At 39.2% G+C, this 26,761-nt stretch overlaps 1 pseudogene; it reads left to right on the top strand.

Annotated features, from left to right (window-relative positions):
• Positions 1-254: 254 nt before the first annotated feature.
• LOC114699947 lies at positions 255-1,935 on the top strand (annotated as a pseudogene).
• The last annotated feature ends 24,826 nt before the right edge of the window (positions 1,936-26,761 follow it).

Here is a 26,761-nt window from a genome sequence, read left to right as displayed (position 1 = left end):
GCCCCAGACAGAGCTCGCTGCAGCCGCAGCAAACAGGCGGCGGGCCGGGCTCGCGGGCGGAGGCGGCGTGGGGCGGGGAGCTCGAGGAGGAGCGACTTGGGGCCGGCCGCCGCCTGCAAGGAAGAAGAGCCCGCCGCCTCCCGCGCTCGGCCGCCGCAGCCCTCCACCCGCCACCGCGCCCACCCTGCGCAGGACCCCGGAGCGGCGGCGCGCGCACCCTGCAGAGCCCCGGCCGCACCGAGCTGCCGCCAGACATGACCGTGGTGCCCGGACCACCTGCTGGAGCCAGAGACGGCGGGTGGCGGTGGGGACCCGCCTCAGGGTGGCTGTGGCGGCGGCGGCGGTGGCGCGGCTGCGACCGCTACGAGCCGCTGCCGCCCGCGCTGCCCGCCGCGGGCGAGCAGGACTGCTGCGGGGAGCGCGTGGTCATCAACATCTCGGGGCTGCGCTTCGAGACGCAGCTCAAGACCCTCTGCCAGTTCCCCGAGACGCTGCTGGGCGACCCAAGCGGCGCATGCGGTACTTCGACCCGCTTCGCAATGAGTACTTCTTCGACCGCAACCGACCCAGCTTCGACGCCATCCTCTACTACTACCAGTCCGGGGGCCGCATCCGCCGGCCGGTCAACGTGCCCATCGACATCTTCTCCGAGGAGATCCGCTTCTACCAGCTGGGCGAAGAGGCCATGGAGAAGTTCCGTGAGGATGAGGGCTTCCTGCGGGAGGAGGAGCGGCCCCTGCCCCCGCCGAGACTTCCAGCGCCAGGTGTGGCTGCTCTTCGAATACCCCGAGAGCTCGGGGCCGGCCCGGGGCATTGCCATCGTGTCGGTGCTGGTCATCCTCATCTCCATTGTCATCTTCTGCCTGGAGACCTTGCCCGAGTTCCGCGACGAGAAAGACTACCCCGCCTCCCAGTCCCAGGACGTGTTCGAGGCCACCAACAACAGCACGTCGGGGGTAGCCTCTGGGCCTCCAGCTTCTCAGACCCCTTCTTTGTGGTGGAAACCCTGTGCATCATCTGGTTCTCCTTTGAGCTGCTGGTGCGGTTCTTCGCTTTGCCCCAGTAAAGCCACCTTCTCCAGAAATATCATGAACCTCATAGACATTGTGGCCATCATCCTTATTTCATCACTCTGGCACTGAGCTGGCTGAGCGACAGGGTAATGGGCAGCAAGCCATGTCTCTGGCCATCCTGAGGGTCATCCGCCTAGTTAAGGGTCTTCCGCATCTTCAAGCTCTCCCGCCACTCTAAGGGGCTGCAGATCCTGGGCAGACACTGAAGGCTTCCATGCGAGAGCTGGGGCTGCTCATCTTCTTCCTCTTCATAGGGGTCATCCTCTTCTCCAGTGCCGTCTACTTGCTGAGGCAGACGACCCTTCTTCGGGTTTTAACAGTATCCCGGATGCCTTCTGGTGGGCATGGTAACCATGACAACTGTCGGTTACGGTGATATGCACCCAGTGACCATAGAGGCAAGATTGTGGGCTCTCTTTGTGCCATCGCAGGTGTCTTGACCATTGCACTGCCAGTCCCTGTAATTGTTTCCAACTTCAATTACTTCTACCACCGGGAGAACAGAAGGGGAAGAGCAAGCCAGTACATGCACGTGGGAAGTTGCCAGCACCTCTCCTCTTCAGCTGAGGAGCTCCGAAAAGCCCGGAGTAACTCCACCCTGAGTAAGTCGGAGTATATGGTGATCGAAGAGGGGGGTATGAACCACAGCGCTTTCCCCCAGACACCTTTCAAAACGGGAAACTCCACTGCCACGTGCACCACGAACAATAATCCCAACTCCTGTGTCAACATTAAAAAGATATTCACTGATGTCTAATATATGATACCGATGACATACTGTGCCCAGTATTGTGTGGAACGTGCTCCCTTGGTCTGTGTATACCCTTGATTTATACATCTCCAGACCATTCATCAAGGAAAGGACGTGAATGGCAAAGCACACTTCATTTCTCCCTCTCCCTACTGCTTCATACTGAAACAGGTGTCTGTTCTGCAAGTGGGCTGCATTCTCTCAGCTCTTTTTTTCCCTCTCCTCTCTCCCTGTCTTTTAATTTTGTGACCAACAAACTTACATTAAAGCTTGACTTCTAGTGCACGCCCTATGAAAAGCTACATCCTGGGAGGAAATGAAACTCAAGATTCAGAGTAACTGTTTAACCTCAAAATCAAAAGATAGTTGTTTCTTTACTGAGTAAAGGAGGCAGAACTTAAATGATGCTCCTGTTTGTGGACCTTTCATTCTGTTTGTGGATTTAATTACTATTTAATTACTTGACCTCTAGATATGTGGACAGAAAGTCTAACTACAGCCATGACTTATAAACCCACCATAAATTTATTTTGTTTTTGACTGGTCTTTCAGTTTGAATCTCTCCTCTAAGAATTGGAGGTTCGCAATAACTTTGAACCAAAAGGGAGATGGCCCAAATGTCCTGATACGAGTGTTAACTCTTGGGAGTTTGCAAAAGCATTTTGAAAGGATGAGACCCGGATTCTAGTGAAGTTGTGAGTGCGTGCCCCAGCCGACATCTGCAACAGCCTAGAAACTCGTTTACAGTGCTGCCAGAGAAACCACAAAAATTCCTAATGTATGTGAGAGATAAGATGCTTCGTGTCACAAGAAGATTAAAGTGGCAGACACCCCTTCCAGCGGAAGTTACTAATTCGGACCTGACTGATGCAGTTCCCATAGCAACCCATGTTTCCTGGGAAACCCGAAAAAGGTTGTCATGGCATCTTTTGCTCTTTAGCCCCACCCCCCTCAGGCCTTGCTGTTTCCACAGTAACCTTTCCAGATGGTTCCTACTTATATGATTTCATAAGAAAAAAAAAAACACTATTTGAATAAACCGCACAAATCAAGATGATAAAGAGGTGAAATGGATCTCAAAATGTTTTTTTTATATTTTATATAAGTCATTGATGTTATCCATAATGACTGAATCAAAAAAGGAAAATATCATATTTGGAATGTTATGTGTAAGCCACAACAAGGCAGGATCTGAATTAAATGTCAGTTATTTGCTAACAATTTTAAAGATGCTTCTTACAGAGAAATGGCAAGCCAACAGATGAAATGAAAACAGCAATATAAACATGTTCTGTACATAAGCAAGTGAAAGTCGGTGTACCCAAAGTCTTACTGCAAGATACCTTCAGATTTCCTCGTTAAAAAAGAAACACATCCAGACCCCACAACAGGACTGTCACCACCACAGCACTTGAAAAGCAAAATTAACCTCAAATATATGAGGAATGCAGATTTCATTGAGCGGATTATAGTCAATTAAAAGGAGGATCAGGAAATAGCCAGACCTTGAGAGAACACCTGCAAATTTTCAGCACATGCTGAGGGTGCCAGCAAACAGACAGAATCAGGTGAGCAGTGTGCTGTGTCTCTTAAAGAGTGGTCCTTTTTGCAGGGAGCCAGGGAAATTTCATTCATAACTGGGTTTATATTTGCAAAATAGACAGTTTTATATTGCATGCCAAATGGCCTTTGAAAAGATCATTATGAATTTTTTTTCCATTTTCCCCCGGTTTCTGGTTATCTTTTGGTTTCCATTGTTCATTGCAAAAGCATACAGAAAATTCTCCTCTGAACAGCTTTCCCCCAGGCTGTCCTGAAAATTATTCTATTACTTTAACCAACCCATTTGGCTTCTTAACAATTGGTTTCCCCTTTAAAATGAATAAAAGGCAGACCCTACTGCTGGGTTAGTAGTCCAGTTTTAATTTACACAAGTAACTTAGTGTCAGCAGGATAGTTCTTGAAGCAAATACTTAAAATTGAAATAGGATTGGCATTTTACTTCAACATAGTCATTTTGCTTTATGTGTGTTGTATGAATTATATACAGCTGCTTTGGGGGTTTAGTGGCACAAAAGTAAGTAGTCTGTCCCTCAGAGTACATGACAGTCACCTCATGTTTAAAGCTCATAAAATCATTTCAGGTAATCTCTCATAAGCCTAACCTAACGTGTGTGTGCATTTGAGAGAGTGGGAGATATTAATGGAGACTATAACAGGAAATATAAGGGAAATGTACAAAAAAAGACAGACAGAGGCAATAATTCTTTATCTACCTGGTTGTTTGTTCTTTGTGTCTGAACAGGATTTCTACCTACTTTCCTTTGCCTGTATGATTTTCTTTGGGCATTGATCACATTGTGTTCTAATAGTTGATATTCTTGGTAGAGAGACATTCCTTTCATGACACATCTTGACACAGACACATTAGAGCAATCACATAAAAGACTAACATAAAGGTAACACTTTTATTATTCATTTGAAATGTAGGCACCTTGATTAATTCCATAAACAAATTACATTAGCCCATATTTTTTGTGCTTCTTAAATTAAGAGGATTTGAAGAGACCTTTTTGTTTTTGTTAACCAGAGAACTAGTACAGGTTTTGAGTCATAGCTTTCAGGTGATGTAATTGCTTCCTGTCGCCATATTGGAAACTCCTTAAAGGTTATAGGTTCTGTGTTTTGATTTGGGATGCTTGATGTTTGGGGTACTGGTGCCTAGCCCGGAAGTAGGGCTGGTGTTTGTGAGGTGAACGCTCTCCTCTGACATGAGTAACCCCTGGCTCTTACTGAAGGGGCTGAAAGAAGCTGTGCTGCAGTCATACAGCAGGGTTTGTCTCCTGTTTCTACTGCATGACCTTGAGAACATTACATAACTTCTCTGTTCCTTAGTTTCTTTTCTGTAATATCAAAGTAATCAATAGTACTTCATACGTTGGTCATACTAAATAATTTCATGACATACATCAAATCAAGAGATTGCATTATTTTGTGATCACTACTTATGAACATTATATAATCAATACAAATTTTTGTGAATGATAAATCAGTAATTTCCTTTTTGTAGTAACACAATTAACCTTTTTTTAAGGATCAACAATGCCCTGGACACTTGTCAGTTCTGTAAGGCAAGTGCCATTAACTTCATTTTAAGGGGGGTGAAAGCTAGATGATGGATGCTAAAGTGATTCCCTATGACTTCGAGCTAGTGAAACACCCAGCCACAGTTAAAAGCCAGGTCATTATGACTCTAAAACAAATGCTAGTTTTATTGGGAGTCTTGAAAAATAAAATAAATCTCTTGGGCTTTTAAAATTTGACTTCAGTCCATGTTACTAATTAATGTGTAGAAACCTATTGTCTTCAGCACACTGAAAATTAACCCTTTCTTAATAAGATGTGTGTAACCAGGAGAATCAAACCTAAGTTATTTAAGTCAGACAGAGATTGACTTTCCTTCTAATATAATTGATGTATCTGGATTTAACCTTAGAAGCTATTATCAGTAATGTTAGGGATACCCACCAGGACAAGGATGTTTCTCAATTTTTTTTATTTATTTCCTAGTCACATGTGTTTTAGTTGGCAATATGATATAAATTACTATGCTTTTTGTTCTCTGTACTTTGGTTAGGTTTCTGAGGAACCATGCAGAAATTAATGTAAACATTTTGACTCTTGCAAGAAACTACAAATTGCTCACAACAGGACAGAAAGCAGGAGGTTCCCAGGTCACAGAAACTTCTGACATTGGTGGCTCAGCTAGCCACTCCCTGAGTCATTAAGAGACTGCTCAAAAACATTAGGACACAATTTTGTCATGTATACTAGATGTAGCCCCTTCACCAAGGTTCTAAATCTTTTATATTGTGAAAATAGATAGGGATTTGAGTTTTAGAGTGTGTACTAATGAATGTACATCTGCTATGCCAATTAGCTTTGCCAGTTACAGGCTTCACTGTTGAACTTAGCTGAACATCTTAAGTGCTGAAAAGAGATTCTTGTGAGTTATGTGGCTGGGTCAGTCCAACTCAACACTACCTTGGGAGGATGTCTGTGCCCACAGCCAGTGATCCAGAGCAAACCATAGAAGCTGACATTTGTTGTTTCTTTTTCCTTGTGTGGTGTTTTAAACTCATTTACCCAAATTCAAACATCCGCTAACTGTGGCGAACAAAACAGGACACCGACGTGTAAAAGAAAGTGTCATTTCTAAGCTTCTAAACAGAATTTCAGGATTGATCAACTTTTGCATGCACAGTAAAGGAAATTTAAAAGTCATGATTTACATAAAGCTTATTTACATGTTTGTCATATAGCACACCCAAGCAACAGCTTTGTACACAGCATATAACTACAGTATATATGACACACATCAATAGGTCACTCCTTTGAGAAACTATATTTTCTACACGTTGAAGTTTCAACATTGTCTACAGCAGTTTCAAGCCTTTCACCTCTCGGCTGTTATCAGAAGTAATAACACCTCCACTAAAAAATTCAAAAAAGCATGTGCCCCCCCAATCTGAAGACTTACAGAAACACTGTGAGATAGAGGTGAGAAGTTCTAGACCTGGAAAAAGCTATTTAGGTAGGTATGGCATCTTAGAGTGGGATTTTTTTTTTCCTTTCTGTTTTATAATGGGCCCTTTCAACTAAGGAATATAGAATTACTGGTTTGTAGGATTTCCTATTTTGTGCTGTGGCATGCGTGTGTGTGTGTGTGTGTGTGTGTGTGTGTGTGTGTGTGTGTGTGTGTGTGTATGATAGAACTTCTGTAAGGATATTTATCTTTGAGGAAAGGTAAATCAGGAGAAATTTAAAAAAAAAAAAAAAGAATGGAAAGCTATACAAAGTTCAAAACCTTAGTTACAAATTTTAACTTCCTGCCAGAAAATGGTCAGTGTTGTGTAGCATTTGTAATAGTATTCATCATATACTCATTCTCAGCTTGCAAATACAGCCTAATGATTCCAGCTTGTTAGAATGTTTACAGCGGTTTAGCTTGGGTTTTTAGTCGTGCTGTGGTCTAATTTTCTCTTCCAAATTGCAAAGAAAATATATTTACAAAAGAGTATTTTCATGTTCTCCCTCCTTTTCTTCCTTCCTTCCTCCCTTTACCTCTCATCAGGTGCATTTTCTTGCACTTCAGAATTTTGCACCATCACTATCACATGCTTTTAAAAAGGAGACCTAGAAAAGAGGCTTCATTGTTTTCTCGAGTGCCGTACTGTTATCATAACTATGTTGAAGAATAGGAACAATGCCCTGGAAAACAGTTAGGGCTCTGGGCATTAGTAGTTTGAATAAGCCCCGAATGGTGTTTCATCATACCTGAAGAATGTTATGAATAATTGTTTATTCAGGGTTTGGGCATTACAGACAGTGAGGTCCCACCTTCATTTGTGGAAGGAAGCATGGAAATAGGGGAAGCATTTTCTCTTCCTGTGAGCTTGTAACTAGAACTGTCACAGTACGTAGTCTCTGGGGAATTCCTGATGAGATCCCACCAGCTTTTTTTTTTTTTTTTAACTAAGAAAGTTATCATCAACCCATCTTTTTCTCCTTTTGGTTGGCTGGTTGGTTGGGTTTTGGGGCTTTTTGTTTGTTGTATTTTGGTTTTCTTTTTTCTTTTTTTTTGGTTGGTTGTTGACTGGTTGGTTGGTCTGGGACATGATTAGCCTGGAATTCACTCTGTAGACCAGGTGTACCTTGAACTCATAGTAGTCTTCCCATACAGACCTTACAGTGACCTGCATGGCCTACGTAATTCCCTAACTCTTCTGGCCTGATTTGCCTTCCTGACACTTGATCCACGTGCTCCCTTGCTCTTTTTAAAATGTAGAAGTCATCTCCACCTTGCAGGGTTTTGTGCTGGCTGCTCCTTCTGCATCGTATCGCGCGAGCACTGAAGCACCATCCATATGACTCAGTCCATTGCCTCCTGGGTGTGTTACCTTCTCATCACAACCTTCCCTAGCCAGTCTGCTTACAGATGTATTCTCCTTTGCAGAAGTATGATTCTGCTGATTTTGAATAGAAATATTTCTCCCACTCAATTTTTTTTTTTAATTTTTATTTGTTTATGTATTTTTCTAGGTATGAGTACTCTGTCTGCATGCATGCCAGAGAGAGCTCAGATCCCATTATAGATGGTTGTGAGCTACCATTGTGGTTGCTGGAATTGAACTCAGGACTATTGGAAGAACAACCAGTGCTCTTAACCACTGAGCCTCTCTCCAGCCCAAGAAATATTTCTGTATATTCCTTTTTGAATTATCTCCATCCCAGGCAATCAGACAGGTGGATGAACTGGATATTTCTTTCTGCACATCCAGGTGGCATAGTTTTCTTACTAAATGTGTCAACAAATTAAAATCAACATTATAGTTTGAGTTTACATATGTAAACCAACAGAAGTTAGAAAACTCCTTTCAACAGCTTATCTAATAGGCCTGTCTGTACAGGACCCAACACTCTATCTGTAAATATATTGTTAGTCTTCTTAAAGAAATGACATTAGAACAAAAGTAGAAATGAGTATTTTTAATTTCTTATTTTTTTATGCTTTTAATTTTTTTTCAATTGTGTTTGTTTATTTGTGGGTGGGGTGGGTGGGTATTGCCCCACAAGCCCCCACAATATAAGTGTGGAGGTGAGAAAACAGCTAACTTTCAGGAGTTAGTTCCTCTCTTTCCACAATGTGGGTTGCAAGAATCAACTCAGGTCATCAGGCTTGGTGGCAAGTGGCCTTTTACCCACTGGCTTCTTTCTAGTACCATATGTCAGATTTCTAAATGGCCACATTTGCAGGAGTCATCTACCCAGAAAACTAAAGACACATATTTTCTCCAAATAAAAACTGCAGTTTATTGCTTTATTTCTGAAGTCTATATAGACATTTTAGCTGCAAGAGTTTTTACTGATTTAAGAAGAGCAGTTTATTATGCTGTGTCAAATTTGGATAATTTTACTTACATACTAAGATCTGTGAATTTTAGATATTTATTAATAGTAGACTTAAATATTCTTCGTGTTACTAAAAGTAGTATTGATTAAGTTTCACAAGCTCATTTTCCAAATGAATTTCCTGTTTTGTGGCAATGCTCATATCTTTCATGTTACTAACTTTATGTACTGTTGTGTTTAAACTTTTGTTGCTTGCCAGGAGTTCATAACTTCCAAGACTTCAATCAGAAAACTGGTACATAATAGAGAAGAAATTTTTCTAGTCTTTGGGAACATTCATTACCATTTTAGCTGCTAGAACTGTAGAACTTTACTGGTAATGTGGCCAATTTTAAGACTTTTAATAGATGTCAAAAATATAGATACATCATAAGAACAAAGTTCCCATAAATCTACATTTTTTTAGAATGACTTCAGGCCTTTCATCAAATACATGTTGTTCAGTGGACTGAGTCTATATTTCTTTCATTTTGGACTTGAATAGAATTATGAGTTGCTTCTTTGCAAATGAATAATTATTAAACTTTGACCACTCTTGTCCCTCTGTTGAGCAGGTGTCTTTAATTATAGGTCATCATTTTCCACAGTACCTCCTGTCTCTTTTATAGAATTGGTTTTGATACGTAATGTCTATTCATTTCTCTTCAACCCACTTCTTATCCACTAAACACAAGCATCCTTATTACAATCCAGATATCACCTTTATTTTTTTGTTCCTATAGAATTACAACTTTATGCACATTTATAACCTCTTAAGATGCTGTATGATAACGTGTGTGTGTGTGCACATGTATGCATGCATGTTGCTGGATATGTGTTTTGTGGTGGGTGCATTGTGTATGTATGCAGGTGTATGTGCACATGTATACAAGAGAGCAGAGGCGCAACCTTGGGTGTCATTCCTCAGGAGCTATCCTCCTGGTATTTTAGATAGGATCTCTCATTTGCCTGGGGCTTACCAAGCAGGCTAGACTGGCTGGCCAGTCAGCCCCAGGGTCTCCACCTGTCTCCACCTCCCCCAGGATGGGTTTACAAGCACATACCACTGTGCCCTGCCTTTTCACGTGGGTTCTGGTGATCAAACTCGGGTCCCTGTGCTTGTGCAGCGAGTTCTTTACCAACTGAGCCATCCCCCAGCCCCAGTGCTACATTATTATTATTATCAGTAATTTCAAAGGCCTTCACAGGAAGTAATGGACACGAATGAGATTTAAAACAGGAAGCCCAGTCACTTTTACTGAGTTGTAACAGTAGCAAAACAAGTGAAACCTGGCAGAACCATTTCAAGACAAATAGGCTGTAGGCTCAACGAGCAAAGAATGAGGGCTTAGGTTCTAAAATGGAGACCAGATCATTTATGTTATTAGTGGCAATTAATAATTTAAATCACGGGAGTTTTCATATTTTCATAATAAAAATTAAGTATATTTTGAATATACTCTTAATATTTCTACTCAAGAAAAATAGTATAAAGAAAGTATTAACCATATGACCAAGTGTAATCATACCACCAAAAAAAGTGTTTCTGCAGGTGATTGCCCAGCTCACAGTAGGCCTATGGTATGTAGCTTGATGAGTGAACAATTCTCCCATCAAAAGCACAGTAAAATTCCAGATCCTCGTCTTTGGTATTTTACCCAAGGTTCAGGGACATCTGCTAAAGCCAGAAGTGTGTGTGAGGAGCCATCTTCTCCATGAGTCTGATAGATAATGTTCCCACATTCAACCTAGATTTAGCAGTCTCTGTGTCCTTTATATTACAGATTAAGCAAATGTTTTGACTACCTAACGCTGATTTTCAAGTATCCTCTTTGTATTTACTCAACATAGCTATAATGAGGACCCACAGTGTGTCAGACACTGTTCAAAGCAGTAGGGACTTACCTTTGTAATATGTAAACTGTCTGCTGTGTACCACAGTCCATCTAGATTCTGGGTAAAACTGAAAAACATACTGTCATTATCCTTTTATAGTTTTACAAATTACTGTGTAATTTCTAAGAGTTTTTCTAGTAGGAGGAAAGGGAGGTCACCAAACATGTAGCCTTTATTTCTTGGTTCTCCACAACCCCTGATAGAGAAGGTTTTGTTGTCTTAATTTCTTTAAAGTGATAGATAAACTGCACATAGTCATATTTTAAGGATTATTAGGTTTGTAATGAAAGGGTCTAGGCCCTAAGCACTCACACAACTTTCTCCCCACTCCCCTTCCTTTTCTCTGTTTCTTCTTCTCCCTCCCCCAGATCCTCACCCCCACTCCTCTCCATGTAGCACCTCTCATAAGGACAGAAAGCTTGTTCACTTCAAGAGAGTTCTCATTTTTAGCTTACCACAAAGAGGAGATAGAACCAGAAAATCTTTGGAAATCATTGGAGAAGATAATACACTTTATAAAAATCACTGTAAAACCTGTCATATGGCCTTGAGGATAAGGATAAATTCTCTTTTCCAAAAGCATACTATCCTACTGGTTTGGACTAATGGCACAGTATTAGTTGAAAAATTATATAACCAAAGTAATCTTAAACTTCCTAATTTACAAAGTTGATGTCATTCAAAATATGGTCTACAACATTTCCAAAAAAATGAAAAATTTTTTTGAACTTTACAGGTAACAGTAAGAAAACCTAAAATTAAAAAATTAGTGAATAGGACGTTTCTATTAGCATGAATTTCTATAATTTCAAATGTTAAATACACTGTAAATTATTGAGTCTTCTCTATCCAACAGGTCCCTCAAGAGCCCCACATAAGGAACTGCAGAGTGACCCTGAACCAAAAGGATGCTCTCAGCTTTAAACTGCTTGGATGAGAGTGCAGTGACAGTTACATATTTTCATTTCAGTTAGTTATTCAGATACATCTCTAACAAATGCTCCATGTGAAGAAAGAACTCAAAGCTGGGGGGTACTCTTCATATTATAAATGGTAATGAATGATATCGAGCAGGAGAGAAAGAGGACATTAAAAAATTTTAAATTAAAGAAATAAAATGTTAAGGTATCATTTCAAACTGTTGACATTCTGGTGGAGTCAAATTCATCCAAAAACTACAATCAGTGTCACAGATAAAGATAACCTTGTATGTGTTTTCTAACAAGCAACTATTGTTGTTGGTTGGTTGGTTGTTGTTTGTTTTTTTTTTTTTTCATTTAAGTATTGGACTGTAATTTAATTGTGAACATGTTCCTATAGTCTAATGTTCTGGGTTAGGTTTAACTTTATCTGTGAGTGTGTGATTATACCAAAGGCTTCCATTGGTAGACTAGCCCATTCACACAAATAAGTGAAAAGTAACACTGTGCCCAGATGAAATGGTATTAAAGACAGACTTGCCTAAAAGAAATGTGCCTTGCTTGATTAAACAGTCTTTTATTTTTTAATTCAAAATGATAGAATTAAACAAATTAGATTTTTTAGGTAGGTTTTAGTTGACCTTAATTTTACAAAAATGTATTAGTACTTACTCTATGTTTAATTTGTCTGTGTTGACTAAAATTACAATATTTAGTTATACTTAGACAATTCATATATATCAAGTTCTATTTTATTTTCATGGGATGTTTGGTACAGTGAGATAAAGTACATTCTTAGAGATATATGTAATATCTCATCTGATGTTTATAACTTTTCCTTCAAAATTATATGTGTAAAATATTCTTTGCCTCATTTTCTATTTTTATATTCTTTTAGAAATGGAACTCTTTTTCAATTAAGAAAGGGCAAATTTTTAGTTGGAAAAGAGACTTGGGAGGTCCTAAAGATGGCGTCCCATTTGGGAACATTTAACTTCTGTGCCATTATTGTATTTACTGTGACATCTCAGCAGAATGGTAGCTATTTGTATATTATTTCATAAGCCTTATGGAAAGTCAAACTGTGAACATTTAGTATGTACACTACTTTATTCATTTCCATAGTTTACTGTCAAGATACTCCTGAACAAGTGGATAAAAATAATGAGTACTTTTAGAAGTTTAATTACTATGGAAAATATATCAATTTCAAAGCCAGGAATATAAATTTTATGATGACCTAAAAAATTCAAGTGATGAATTTCATTCATCTATAAGAATCTTAACTAAGCAGCCATTTACCAAGTAGCCTCCAAATAGGTAGAAATACAATCCAGGTAACTTTCTTTGAGGCAACGTCTAAAATGAATTTTTAATAATCTCCTGGCAATTTCTTCATGGTCAGAACATGGAGACCATACCAATGTCATTTTAGTGATGATAAAGGGATGACAACTATCTTTGATTTGAGTGATGTGAGTCTCCAATAGAGATAGTTGTGACTAAAGTGAAAATATAGCCACCGCCACCTTGTTTTTGTTAGTGTTCACTCATGTGGTAGAGATACTGGCACAGGGACTAGTCAGCCCTTTGCAATTATCTGACTCCTCATAGCTGAGGGTCTCAGCCCCGTTAGCAGCAAAGCAATGCTTGTGGATGGAATCAAAACAGGGGTTCTTAAACGTTCAGATGCTTTTTGTAAGGATCAGTAGGTGATGCAAAATTATGCAAGAACTACTTTCATACAATGACCCAACTTTAAGCAATTAATATATGTAATAGTATATCTGTTTCATGATTATAGGCTACAGTTCAAATAAAGACAAAACCTGGACTTTTACCCCCCACACACACACACACACACAACACACACACACACACACACACACACACACACAACCAAAAGAAAGCACAGAACAGTATCAGATATATAACATACCAAAACATTCATATGATGAGTGATAAAAATAGCATGAGCTTAGATAACAGGATACTGGCATTCTTACCCACTGCCTACCTCTGGGACCCCAGGAAGTCATTACCTTTGCTAGGCTTTGGTTTCTTGAATTGCAGAGTGGGCATGCCAGGTTCAACAAACTCAAAAGCCCTTTCCAGCTACCAAATCCTGTTATACACATTTCTTTAAAAATTCTTTGAAGAATACTTACATACTAAGATTTTTATGCATTTCTAAAGAATAAATTGAAATGAGATTTAAGCCTTGAAAGTGCCATGAATATATCTCCTTCTTTAAATTGTGAGAAGAGGAAATGGGATTCCTTCTTCTTTAAGATCTTTCACTCATCTATAATAGGATCATGAAAAATGGGGTGGGGGGCATCCCAAAGGGAAGCAGATTAATGAAATAGCTAACAAGATGGGGCAGGTGTTGGTAACATTAATTGGATGTTAAGGTGATTTGCAAAGTGTGCATGAAATGCTGAAAATGGTCCCAGGAACTCTATTGCACATTATGAGACTAAAGGTAGGAAAAGGGGTGGGAAAAGACTGGAGAACAGAAGTGTTTGCCTTATTATCTCTTTAATCTTTTTACACATGGGATCTGCAATGCAATGCTTGGATCTGCCAATCACCATTTGCCCCAGGAAAGTCCCTTTATCTTCTCAATACTCCAATGTCTTAATCTGTAAAGTGAAGAGTTTAAATTTGAATTTAGTGATCTGCATATTTCTTTTCATCTTTTAACATTGCGTAGCATTTTAGATTCTTAACATATATGCATTGATCTTCCATCAGTCACTACGATGCCACATAGTTCTCAAGTAACTGAATAGATTATGAACTCAAACATTTATATTCCTAATATTACTACTTGACCTTGACAAGACTTAAAAAACTTAAACCTCATTCTCCTTCATATATGGCTGAATTATTAAAATTTGTCATTTCATCTTTTAATGTTGAGTTAATTACCTAAACAAATGTCTTCTCAAGCTACTCTCAATAACTTGTTGTAATTTAGTAATCAGATATATTGGCATACCAATGAACTATAGCTGACTGTAAGATACAATTTTGTCACATTTAAAAGTTAATGCCCTTTTGGTCCCAGAAGCTATAACTATAATATAAAAGAATATTAATAAAATGTCGTGAATTTTTTAATACAAAGGAGGCCCGATGGAGCCATACTGTAATTAGTTTGCTCAGGAGTGAGAAAAACATTCAGGATAACCCAAACACTTCTGTTTGGCATTAGTGGACAACTGGGGAAAGAAGGGTTATATCTTTTGCACAACAGAGATAACAAGTGACGATACCATTAAAAATGGGAGTATTTTCTGGTGGCTGGCTTTAGTATAGGAAGAGATATGTTAAAAGAATGCTGGAATCCAGACACTAGAAAGTTATTTAAAGTGGTAGGGGTCCATTGAATAACAGAAATATTTTGTCATACTGAGATTATTTGTCCATAAAGTTAGTCTTAGATCCCTTCCATTCAGAAAAGGGGGCAGCTTTTCAAAAGCCTCTGTTGTAATAGGAAATGTATATTTTGACCAGTGAAGCAATTAGCTAAAGCATTTAATCTGGTCATTTTAGTTTTGTGAATCTCAATTTTCATCGTAGGTGTAACTTAGTCTCTTACACATGTGATTGTGTCCGTGATCGTGAGGAATGACTTCATCAGTTTCGTTTTTCTTTGAAGTTGATAAAATGTGCTAAGTGGTGATTCCAGCATACTATGTTAATACTGTACCCTACAATCATTTGTGAACTGGCCACGCTAAAACAAACCATAGTGTTTCTTTTCTGGTAAATTGTTTCTATGTGTGATTGTTTCATGCTGGGGTTGGGGGTGGGGGAATTTAAGTATTTAGTTTACTTAAAATGTATAAGTGTTTTTCTTAAATGCCATAAATTTGTGTGACAATAAACCAAATAGGAATATCCTCTTTTTCAACTGTGATAGAACTGTATAGACTATTTTGGGGACTACCCCATAAATGCTGTCATGTGTTTTTAAAAAGCTTATATATTATATATGTATCATACAATATATACCACACACAAAGGAAAGCAAACAGTGGTATGTAGTGTTTCTTGGAGTCTACATGTGTTTATTTTCATAGAATACTTATGCATTGCAAAGACCATCAACATGTTCTATTTAATTTCTAAAACACTGTCCACACGGACATAATAGCATCTGAAGTTTAGAGACAGAACAGCCAAGGTTTTAAAGAGTCAAGTGACTTATCACAGATCATGTGCCCATAAGTGGCTCTAAATGTCATTCTCTTTACACTTTTCACCCTGGCATATTGTGTGTTCTTTATCACTGCCATTATATTTCAAAATGAAACTTCAAAACATGTTGAAATTTTAAGGTTTTAGTGAAAAGGAGTCATTGGATTGTTTTAAGACCTTCTTAGATAACTTCAAACTGTATCTACCTACATGAAATACCCAAAGATTTCCCCACTAAGACATGTTAAGTCCTCAACCCAAAAGCATAAACATCCTCATACATGTTTAATGTCATCACGCAAATACTAAACAATGTCCTTCATCTTTTTCACTTGCTTTTTAAAAAGTCCATCATAGAGGCTGGGCGGTGGTGGCACATGCCTTTAATCCCAGCATTCAGGAGGCAGAGCCAGGTGGTTCTCTGTGAGTTTGAAGCCACCTTGGTCTACAGAGGCAAGATCCAGGACAGGCACCAAAACTACACAGAGAAACCATATCTTGAAAAACCAAAAAAAAAGTCCATCGTGACAACTAATTCCTGAACAGTTTTTTTTAAAGCAACTAGAGAAATTGCAGCAATTCTGATTCAAAGGGGGAAAAAACTTGGCTCCATAGCAATCATTTTTTTAGTCTTTTGTTTTTTGTATGAGTGGAGAAGACAGAGAAAGGATTTGGGGAGGGAGTGTATATTTTAAAAGAAATGCTATCATTTCCAGTAACTATATGGAAATACTGGATTATTAAATCATAGGTAGCAGCAGTTTGTTAACATTAGCCATAGTCTAAATACTGGTAAGCTTTTCACTCATTTATTGATGTACTTGAGGATTTTCCCAAGTTACATTACAACCAATGACTTCTCAGTTTGAATACAAAGAACAGTCATGTTTTCATCCATGACAGATACTACATTTTTTTTCTCAAATATCACTAGTACTGCTTTCTCTTGTAAATCAATAGTCTGTGATATGTTCTGTACTTCTCTGTGCAATGCAGTGTTAACTGTGAATATTTAAATGAAAGGTGTTTATTATACTGGCATTTAATATTTCCTACCATTGACTTCAGTTTTTCCCATTAAATAGATAAGTCAATCAAGTATTATTTTGTATGAAATGAAGTAATAGTTATTCATAATAACAATGGTATTCTAACTACAATGTCAAACATGCATTTTATATTTTTATATTCATTTTCTTTTGACATTGAGTTAGGTCAATTTACCATGTAGTAATGTAAAGGTAAATTCATACACCATGTTCTCTGCTTAATTTGGGTCCTTTTGTTAAGTAACTACCTATGAGTTTTGATTGTGTGATATTTTTCTTGTGATGACTGTTTTTTAATTTGTCATTGCACTTGAAGTGTTTATGCAAATGTTAAAAACAGAATCCAATAAAATACCTGGAAATGTGCTATTGCAGTAATAATTCCAAATGACTATTTGTTTCATTTCTTCATACATCTCCTCTCTCTCTTTCTCCCTTCCCCCTCCTTTCCTCTTTCCTCCTTTTATTCCTTTATTTTGTTTTTGCAAAAGAAGAAACATCAAAAGCGAAGCTCTTGTCAACTGCGCCAAGACATTAGCTGCCTTTGGATTATTTTTCACTTGTCCTCCTCTTCTAACATTCCTAGATGTCATTCTATTGCCCATCTTACAGTTCTAGAATCCCAATAAAGTGTCAAAAAAGAAACTAAATAATAATGCTGAGCCTTTATACCTTATTCCAGTCATAGAGTAAATCATGACATTACTTCACTTAAAAATAGTGAGCGCATTCATCTATATACTGCCCTGTTCAAAACACTGTGGGGTATTATGGTCAGTGTGTAGTATAATCCATCTATTTTTATCAGATGAATTATAGATAGTCAGATATTCCAAAGTTTGTAGAGTATGAGAGTAATTATTTATATCCAGAACAGTGAGATGTTCAGGACAATTTTATTTTTACTATGCAGTCTCTCTGTGTCTCCGGTATTGTTTTGTTTTTTAGATTACTGCAGAGTCTAACATCCAGCAAGCAACCTAACCGTTGCAATCATTTTGTGCCCAGCAATGTTGATCTTCATTCTTTCTCTAACAGCAGCTCCTCCCATGTGTTTGTGCTTTTGGAATGTCAGCAAAGGCGACATCATCAAAACAGGCACTCTCTTGTTTCCATCTGGAATTTTACTTTATCTAAAACGGGCAAAAACAAGTGGAGATTTAACAGCCTTATAGGTGTGGTGATTAGCTGTAAAAAAGAAAAGAACATATCTACTTCTAAGCTTTCATTTTCTATAGTAAATAACTTTGTTTTAAGCCTTCTGTACAATTCTAATTGCCAACTCCATGAGCCATCATTTTTTTAATTATATGGAACAAAATTTTTCAAGTTTTTTCCAAGTGATTGTAGGTAGACTCTGAACTAAGATAATCCACATTTTTGGGGTGCCTCAACATTGAAAAGTTAGTATATAAATGATGCTTCACACCTTCTGTGACTTAGGCCATTAGAACATCATCTCATTTTCTGGCTTAGTTCTACCAGTCTTGTGCCTTTCTCCCCTTTAAGTTGACTAGTTAGAGGTCTTACTAGTCAAAAGAAGGCTACTTTATTCGTTTTGAAATTGTTCCTTTTTGTTCCCTCTAGATGATACCTGGCTTGAATCATGGAAGAAGACTGTCATGGAAACCAAGGAGTCAGACTAAAACCAGATGGCAACATTCTGTTAAAATTTAAAGTCAGAGAAGTTTGGGGAGGGAGGTTTGTTGTTGTTTCCATTTGTTTTAAATGAAGCAAGAGAAAGAAAAAAGTAAATAATCCAGAGATCTCAAAAACCCATAATTGATAGGAAAATGAGCACGTGGCAGAGTCTATACCTGGTCCCACTTGGCATAAGAAATGTTTTCACATGAAGATGAGGACCACATGGTTCACAGACACTCTCGTAACCTTCAGTGTCAGAAAGTACTTGTGTAATGTAAACCATGACGCTAACCATGGAAGAGGTAGTTATTTCCACATAAACTGAATATACAAATAATCAGAGACTAGATGGCATCTCTAAGATACTGACTGGAATCTAAAGGTTGGACCACGAAATAATAATTACACTTTTAAGGCTTTTGTTTTAAATATTTCTATAGAGAAGCTTAGGAGCCAGGTAGAAAACGCCTGTGTTAGCTTTTTAATCGTGGCAGTGGAGATGGGAATAATTGGGAGAGAGAAATGGCATTCATAAACATGGAAGCAATTTTTGAGACAGAATTAATTTTGCCTTATAATTTCTGGAGGCAGTTTATAAGATTGTTAGAATGTTGTGTGTCCTACTCTCAAGAAAGTAATGAATTTGTGATTTTAATATGCTTGTCCTCTGGGCATATTATGCCAGCAAGAATGCTATGCACTGTCAGGCTAAGCCATCAGCATGTGTTGTAGCCAAGAAAGAATCTAGCAAACAGTCCTCCAAAATCACATTGTATGTGTTACATAGTTAGGCTAGGTAAGAGAGTCCTTCTGGGCAAACCTCAGAGTTACTCCACATACACAGAATGGCTGAGTATATATTAATGGGACCTGTGTATATATTAATGTCTATCCTGTGATTTCCAGTAAGTAGACTTTAAGTACACACACACACACACACACACACACACACACATATGCACTCCACAGGCATGTAAGCAATCTGTAAGAAAGACTGTGGAATGGGTAGGGATATACTGTAATTATTTCTGTCTTCATTGCCACAAATCAGTCATCCCACTGTGTCTGGATTCTGTCCCCACCCTTCACTGAACATTTCCTCCAGACTACTTTGCTAGTCGTACTTCAGCTCTCAACCTCCCCAGATCTCTGTAGAACTGACACTATTGACTGGCACCTCTTTCCTTCTAGATTTTTGACACTTTGTCTCTTCCCATCTCTTCTCGATCACTTTGTTATTTATCTTCCTCTTGTCATCTCTTCAATTCTGCTCCCCAAGGGTTTGATGCTTTCAGAATCTAGATTCTGTCTCTAAAATCTCCCCACCACCTGAGTTTTTAACCCCTTCCCATAGCTACTTTCTCTGTCCCGAGTCACACACCATTACTCTTGCTATCTCTTCACACTCCTGGTGTTGGCTGTTTTTGCAGCCAACCTTGAGCCTGCTCACATTCCTTTTGTAGAGAACCTGCCACTCTACAGTCTAAGAGGGACAGCCCTAAAACCCATGTCAGCCCATTTTCTGTCCACAGTGCATCACCTGACCAACATAAATCCTTTCTCCTTAGAACTCAGAACAGAGACTTAGAGATAGATAGAAGCAAGGAATTCCAGAGTCATTGGGAGTTGTGTCACACCACAGTGCCAAGAGAAGAATGCAGGAAGCATCGAGAAACAGTGCCGAGGTGAAAAGCCTAGGTGAGAGATGGAAAGTAGCTGCAATCTTCCGGTACAAACCTTCCAGTTAGGGATACCAAATTCTGCTCATTACCCTTGGGGTCTATGAGATTCATATAAACCTAAGAAGCTGTAATGATACTGACCAGCTCCATGGGGTTTTCTGTCCCTCACTGATAACTTATTTTTTTGTCTATCAGTCTCCTTGGCAGACTCCATCTGGGGTGGTCACTGGGCTATGAAAAGTTCTCAAAATTGGCATGTTCAAGCTAAGCACCAACACACTCAACAACCCATCATATGATCTTGGGAATAGGACCGCTGCTTCATAATACAACTGCTTAGAAAACTGGGATCAATTAAACTCAGGCCTTTCCCTCCTTCATAATTCATTCTGTGACTTTTACCACCACCTCCACCTCTGAATTGCTTCTGCATCTGTGATTTCTTGCCCATGTTGTAGCAATTGCCTAATTTTCTATACTGTGGACAATGTGAGCTCTCTCAATCACAAATATAATGATCCCTCTAACTAAAATGTTTCAAAAACTCTTTATCATTTTAGAATAAAAGCCAAAGTTTTTCACGTCCAAGACCTATTATGAATCCTTTGTGGAGCACTCAAATATGATATGTCACCACATTTACTGTCCTATAGCCCAGAGGTAATGACATCTTTCAATTTCCCCGCCCACACTCTTAGACTCACTGAGGTGACAACTAATGTTTCAAAACTTTCTGATACCTTCTTAGGAATCGTTAAGTGTCCTCTGATGTGTCCCCAATAGCCTGTTGTCAAACTTAACACAAAATATAGTCATCTATTCTTTGACTCCTTGCTCTGGGATGTACTGTATGCTGTGAATATATGTTGCTATGATTGATTGATAAATAAAACACTGATTGGCCAGTAGCCAGGCAGGAAGGATAGTGTAGGCGGGACAAGGAGAGAGGAGGATGCTGGGTAGAAGAAGGCTGAGTCAGGAGTGTAAGTCATTTGCAAAGGTGTGGAACTTGTAAGCTGACTCACCTAGTCATCTTTGGGTTCACAATGTCTGATACACAGGGGAAGTTCAATAAACATTTGCTGAATGAATGCTAGGCTGAGAAGATGTGCTTCTGCCATCAATCATTTGTGAAATCATAAGAGGCAAGTCCTCTAATCCTGGCATGGTGGCAAGCTCTGGAGCAGGTAGCTTCAGGTACTATGAGAAAAAGGGAAGAGAAAATAAGAGAAGGGATGAGGCATAATGGGTGAGTAGAAAAGACCAGGGGAGGCAAATGAGAGTAGGGAAGGGATTTTAGCTCTTTGCAGCCAGGGCCAAAACTTGTCTTGTACAGTTACAAAAAAACTACTACACACTGATGCTTCCAGCACTAGATCAGTAAGGCAAATGCAGTCTGAAGATACTAAGTAATCGTCTTAGCAGTTAAAAAAGAAACTTTTGTTTTATTAATTTGAAAAATATTTCATATTTACTTACTATACACTTAACTAAAATCATAAAAGCCTGCATTAGATACAAATTGACAATATGTATCAGCAATAAATGTAACAAACATTAAGTATTCTAATGCATAATATTCATGCATTTAATTTTGATTATCATGGAGCTCAGTGATACATGAACCTGTTCACAATCTGCCACATCTGCATAGTACTATTCCCTAAATTAATCTTTAGCTCAGCATGGTGACACATGCTCTTAATCCTAGCACTTAGGAAGTGGGGGCTGGAGGATCAGAGTTCAAGGTCATCCTCAACAACAAAGGGAGTTTGAGGCCAGTCTGGACTACAAAACCTTGTCTCAAAACACAAGTGAATAAAAAAATAAAATAAATCAATAGATTGTAATGATTGGGCTGTAGAAAACTTTTTGAAAATGTTTCAAATTATTGCAGAATTTGGATTCAATGAAACTCCAAATATGTCTCTCTTGGAAATTCTCTCTCTTAATCTTAAAACATGAACAGTGTTGAGAAAATTAACCTGTGTTTCAAGTCAGCCACATTTACCTCATGCAGTGGCTGACAAAGGGTAGTTTTTCGTTCTAGAAACCTTCAGGGTCCTTAGTGTAAGCTTTCTGGCTTAGAAACAAGAAACCAGATTTTATCTCAAGTGTAATTTTAACCTCAATATTTAAACATTTCCAGTAGTTTTTAGACTTCATACTTTAATCTCCAATCCTTTGAAGTATTCTGCTCAGATAAGGGCTCTTGTGTTTAAACTATAAAGGATTCAGCCATTGATTTCTCTAAAAATCCCAGTCAAAATGACTTTCAATTCAAAAATATATGCACGTTCTCTCCTTTCTGTAGAATCTGCTGGAAATTAGCCTACTTGAGGCTGCAAGCACCAAACATAAAATGGCAAATGCTGGCAAGGGTGTGAAGGAAAAAGGATACACTGTTGGTGAGAATGTAAGACAGTATACTAGAGGCCTGTATTGAGGCTCTCAAAACATTAAAACGAGATCTGCCCTATGACCCAGTTACCCCACGTCTGGGTACCTATCCAAAGGAAATGAAGTCAGCATATCAAAGAGATGCTTCCTTTCCCCTGTTTGCTGCAGTGCTGGTCACAGTAGCTGAGGTACACAACCAGCCCGGTGTCCACAGGCAGATAAAAGACAGTGTGCTAGCTATGTGTACACACCGAGCAGTGGAATGGGTAGCACTAAGGGGGCCTTAACAGAGACAAGCCAGACAGGAAAGAACAAGTGCAGTGTGCTTCCTCCCCTTTGGGGAAGCTCTACACAACAGCCAACCTGAATATGGACTAGTGATAAACAGAGGCTGGGAAGACTGGGGCAGAGCACCCAGGGAGACTGGATCGGGACATGCCATCTGTGTACTGAAACCTCTCACTAACGCCATTAAAATGTGCAATTAATACATACTACTAAAATAAAAAGTGACAGAATAAGACTTTAGTTTCTGATCATCCAAAGCAGACAGCTCCACACAACTGAAAATCGGGGTTTTTCTATCCACATGAATACAGAATCTAGATCATTGGGAAGAAAATACTGACTCTGAGGACTGCAAATGGGTCTCGGTGCCCTGTGCATCTCAAGTCTTTCAGGTCTGTGAAGCCCGAGTTGGAGAGTCGAGGAGTGAGAGATGTGACTACTGTAACTGCTGCTGGGGATTTGTTCAATGACAAATTGTGAGGTAGCTACTCTCACCGGCCTCCGGAAGTTCAGGAGAGGCAAAGCTCTTCTGCCCTAAGAAGCATAGGTCATGGTATTCTCAGATAAATCTCCCCTTGTCTCTTCCCAGTAGGCATCTGTCAGCTGAGGAGACTTTCATCTGGAATCCAGTTATGTGGTTTCAGTTCAAACTTCCTCAGCGTCTCTAAGCTCCCTAGCACTGCAGTGAACTTTGCATCTTCAAATGTACATTCTTATACAGTCTGTCACACTCTCCCTTCCCGGTCTGAATTGTTACTAGTTAAATGAACGGGCATCATCAAAGGCAATGCTGTCAGAGCAATTACCCCTTAACTGTGAGTCTTTTCGATAGATGGTATTGAACTGGTTTAAGAATCTGGAGGCAAGGACAATTTTTATACACTAGGATAGACAGAATGCTTCCTTGTGCTAAAGGGGACAGATTACACAGCTAATGAGATAGATTGAAATAACCTTTCTAATGAAATGAGCATACGTAGATGTCTTACCACACTCTTTGAGTCACAGTCAACCTAAAGTTCAGAGGGGAAGTCTACTTTATGTTTATTCTAATTTAACGTATTTCCTCACAATTTGCCCATCCCTTCAAGAGAAGCTCACCACTACCAGGACGTTTAAGTCACATGACTCATAATTATGAGTCACAGGCTGATTCATCCTATCGAATAGCCAACCCTCCTATCTTATACTGGAGCCTTTAATTCCACTGGTGATGCAGAAGTGAGACCACAGCTGTTGTGTTTCACCATGATTGTTAGTTGTTAAAAGCATGTCAAGAGTATCATCTGCTTTCCTCTTTTTAACAAAGCTTTTACTGAACTAAGAGCTTTTCAGAGATTTATAGTGGGAAAGCAATACGTTTAAATGGAACTTAAGATTTCAAGTTAATATTTTAATAATTGAGTCTGCATTTGGCTCAACTTCACTTGTATTTTGATCCAAACATCATGTTTTTAAAATATGCACACTAAATCAAACACCACCACCCCCAAAAAGTCTTAGCAACAATCAAGGAAAAATAGTAAGCTTGTTAAATTGTGAGTGTTAAGAACAAAACAAGGTGAGTAGTGAAAGAAAAGCCCTTTCATAATTCAGACATCTCTGAGCTTTATGCCTCCCCTCAAAGATTTTATATAGGCTTCCATGACTTCTCTTGTCAAAAGCTCAGAAAAAGAACAGGCTTCTAGCTTCCAATTATCATTCATAATCTCCTTCACTCCTGGGTGTCTGGATCTGTTCATGTTGGGTAATTCCAGCTTTGCTTTCAGTATAGGAAATAAGATCCCCTCCTCCTAACCCATGCTGGAGTTCAAAGATGTCTTTGGGAAGAGCTGTCCTCAAAAGACTCAAAACAACTGATCAAAGAGCAGAGACTAAGAGACGACCAATGTTCAACCCTAAATGGAAGATCTGAATCACTCCCCCCTCCCCCCAAGGTCCAGGGATCATTGTGGAAGAAGGGACAGAGGAGAGTAAGAGCCAAGGCAGTGGATAAGTACAAAGAAACTGTCTTCTAGACACAGCAGGGCATGTGGACATGTGAACTCACAGTGGTCGTGACAACATGAACAAGATCTGTGCAAGTTCATGCCACAAAATCCAAGTATGGAGAGGGCAGGTGGGCACAAAACCCCATTTTTAGCTAAGGAGTTATTGGCAATGGATGGCCTCTGGGAGAGGACAATCAGTTTTCCTTAAGAGTGTAGCCCCTGGAAAGTTGACCATGTTCTATTGGAAAGTCACACACCTGAGACTATACTTAGGCAGCACAGATTGGATTTGCTGGGTAAAAAAAAAAAAAAAAAAAAATAGAACATAAAATTGGGTGGGTAAGGAAGTGGGGTGGATCTGGGAGGAGTTGCAGGAAGGGTGTATATGGTTAAAACATATAATACAAAGTTCTGAAGTAATAAAAAAAAGGCCTCATAATTTTGAATACTCGCTGGAACCTGGGGGTCAAAGAATCAGCATTACTTATGTGCTTTATAGACATTCATAGTTACAGACTCTGCCCCAGCCTACTGAATCACAGGCAGAATAATAAGTTCTCCAAAGTGATTTATATGCACATGAAAGGGTAAGAGTTACCACTAGAGATTGTCACTGTGCATTCTCACTCAGCCTTTCTACCTGTGAGCTACTAAAATAGGTTGAGAGTGTAAATCCAAATTAGGTTACTCCCAAATAACCTGGCTTGCTCTTACATAAATATGTTTTCATGAAGTTCCAAAATATTGTGATAAAGGAATATTTTCATGACTACACTCTAAGAATTGAAAAGTTGATGATTCATCCTTGAAATAACTCTCTCATCTTATAACCTTGGCCTTTAATTCACCTAGTAATTCAGAAGTGAGCACAGCCATTATCTATCACCATTACTGTTAGTTGTTAAAAAATCATATCAACATATTTTTCCTATTACAATTGAATTATACATCTCAATGCAGACTAGATGTCTCCTATTCTGTAACCAAATGGCCCCTACTAACTCTTTTTCAACTGACTTATCACTACAGCTACAAAGCCTAGCAAAGCCTCAGGATTAATATAGTCTTTCTGGATTTGAGTGAACTTCTAAATTAATAATTATTATTTATCAAATGTCTATAGCCAATGAAAACATCATTGTAAGACCTTACCTGTATTAACTTACTGGAGCCTCAAAACAACACTAAAATGTAGATCTTATCTATCGCTACCATTCCCATTTTAGAGATTTAGAAACTGATATTAAAGAAGGTAAATAAACCCCTTCAAGTCATGAGACGTAGCTGAGCTGGAATATAAAATCATGAAGTTTTGTCACCACCAAGTGCTTAAGATACAGCATTTCCACTTCTCACAACAGGCCTGAAAGAAGCTGGGAAGATGAATCAGTCAGTAGAGTGCTCACTGCACAAGCGTGGAGACATGTATCCGGCACCCACGTAGGGCTGCAAACAGAAACATCCACCTGTACTCCCAGAACTGAGGCATCAGAGTCAGGAGGACCCCTGGAGCTTACTGGCCAGCCAACCTGGCCAGATCAGCAAGTTCCAGGTAGAGTAAGAGACAGGTCTCAAGAAGTAATATAGAGGGTGACTGAGGAAGACAACGAATTAAATCTCTAACTTCCATATATATGCACACACACACACACACACACACACACACACACACACACACGTACACAGCCCTACAAGGAAGCTATTATGGACAGATAAGGACACTCTTGCAGCCTATAAACAGTGACACTTGTGTTCTGCCCTTGTTCTAGGCTGTCTTCTGTCGACCTTCAATGTCACAAATCTCCCAGATATTCCTAATGAGCTGGATGTGACATCTCAACTAAATACAGTTAGAACTCAGGAGCTCAGTTTCCTCTGCCAGGGTAATAAAGGTAAAAACACCACAC

Source organism: Peromyscus leucopus, unplaced genomic scaffold (assembly GCF_004664715.2).
Source record: "Peromyscus leucopus breed LL Stock unplaced genomic scaffold, UCI_PerLeu_2.1 scaffold_449, whole genome shotgun sequence".
NCBI lineage: Eukaryota > Metazoa > Chordata > Mammalia > Rodentia > Cricetidae > Peromyscus > Peromyscus leucopus.
This window is presented reverse-complemented; position numbering and strand designations above follow the sequence as displayed.